This window comes from Meleagris gallopavo, chromosome 3 (assembly GCF_000146605.3).
Source record: "Meleagris gallopavo isolate NT-WF06-2002-E0010 breed Aviagen turkey brand Nicholas breeding stock chromosome 3, Turkey_5.1, whole genome shotgun sequence".
Taxonomy (NCBI): Eukaryota; Metazoa; Chordata; class Aves; order Galliformes; family Phasianidae; genus Meleagris; species Meleagris gallopavo.
Window position 1 is genome coordinate 86538233 of NC_015013.2, and position 659 is coordinate 86538891.

Here is a 659-nt window from a genome sequence, read left to right on the forward strand (position 1 = left end):
AAAAAAAAAAAATCAATGCTGTTTATCAATGCTTTGCTTCACACAGTAGGAGAAAATTATCTTTTAGCCTATGTAGAAATCAGAGTATTACACAGATACAGCACTCCAGGTGCTCGGGGTATGCTGGCACCCAAGCACAGCTTTACCCTTTCCTATGGGGATGGGGTAGAGGGGGAAAAGAAGGAGTCTCCATCAGGGATGCGTAATTACAAAGCATCTTGTTCTGAATCACCCTGTGTGGGAATGAATCGCAAAATTTGTCTCTCCCTCTTCCCCCACCGCCCCCTTTCCTTTCACGGCCTGACATTCGCTGATGGAGGGTGGCTGTTGATGCATCTCCAGACTTTTGCAGAGAGGTATTTCAGCCATGGCTCTGCCAAGGCTGGAAGTAGAAGTGGGGTTGGGGGTAGTGGGAGCAGGTAGATGGGTTTCAAAGGGACTTTTCAGCACGGTTGTGCCCTGTTCTTGGCTTCTACGGCATCAGTCCCTGGCAATCGAAAGCACCGGGTTGCAAATCAACTCTGCGAGGTACCTCCAGCTTGTGACTCATGCTCGTAGTCCTGCTCCTGCCCTGGCAGAGGAAACAACCCCTGTGAATCATTTGCACAGAGAGGAGTGCAGTGGGGGGAAATATCAAGGCAAGGTCAAAGAGATGGAGG